At 39.5% G+C, this 1,068-nt stretch overlaps 1 non-coding gene across 1 annotated transcript; it reads right to left on the minus strand.

Annotated features, from left to right (window-relative positions):
- Positions 1-720: 720 nt before the first annotated feature.
- LOC117084614 lies at positions 721-822 on the minus strand. The gene has a single exon (XR_004437542.1). It is a non-coding gene; the product is annotated as a U6 spliceosomal RNA (small nuclear RNA).
- Positions 823-1,068: the final 246 nt, after the last annotated feature.

The raw sequence follows: 1,068 nt of genomic DNA on the forward strand, positions 1-1,068 counted from the left end.
TCTGCTCACCTCAGCCTCCCAAAGTGCTGGGATTACAGGTGTGAGCCACCGTGCCCGGCCAGCAAGATTTTATTATCCTTAAAATATTGGTAAATATGATAGGCTAAAATGTTACCTCAGATAACTTTTTTCATTTCCCATTATGGCTGAAATTATTCCATCATGATTTATTACTAATAATTTATTACTAATTGTATTTCCTCTTCTGTATTTTTCTTTTTCCCTTTTGCCCAATACTGGAGCCTTAGCATCTTTCTTATCATTTTTATAAACCACTTATGTTATAAAGATGTTCATATAATTATGAGCGCTTTCTATGTGTATAATGCTGTTCTAGGTGCTGAATATATAGTATTTAACCATTACGCTAAAATATTTTTTTAAACTTAAAATTTAATTAATCGGCCGGGCGCGGTGGCTCAAGCCTGTAATCCCAGCACTTTGGGAGGCCGAGATGGGCGGATCACGAGGTCAGGAGATCGAGACCATCCTGGCTAACACGGTGAAACCCCATCTCTACTAAAAATACAAAAACGAGCCGGGCGAGGTGGCGGGCGCCTGTAGTCCCAGCTACTCGGGAGGCTGAGGCAGGAGAATGGCGTAAACCCGGGAGGCGGAGCTTGCAGTGAGCTGAGATCTGGCCACTGCACTCCAGTCCGGGCGACAGAGCGAGACTCTGCCTCAAAAAAAAAAAAAAAATTTAATTAATCAATTTATTTTATAAGTATGAAATGTATCAAAAATTTCCATGCCATCCTTGCACTGGGGCTATGCTAATCTTCTCTGTATCATTCTAAGCATATGTGTAGCCAAAGTGAATACAAGGCTAAAATCTTTACACTTCTTTAGCTTGTATTCTAAAATGTGAGATAGAAATGAAATATGAAAATATAATATTTAGTATTTTAGATGGGAAGAGCTGCTAAGGAGAAAAAGAAAAGCAGAATGAGGTTGATAGAATATGTCAGAAGGGGTTGAAATTTTCTTTCTTTTTTTTTTGTTTTGAGATGGAGTTTCACTCTTGTTGCCCAGGCTGGAGTGCCATGACGCAATCTTGGCTCACCGCAA

This window comes from Trachypithecus francoisi, unplaced genomic scaffold, assembly GCF_009764315.1.
Source record: "Trachypithecus francoisi isolate TF-2019V2 unplaced genomic scaffold, Tfra_2.0 Lachesis_group0, whole genome shotgun sequence".
Lineage (NCBI taxonomy): Eukaryota > Metazoa > Chordata > Mammalia > Primates > Cercopithecidae > Trachypithecus > Trachypithecus francoisi.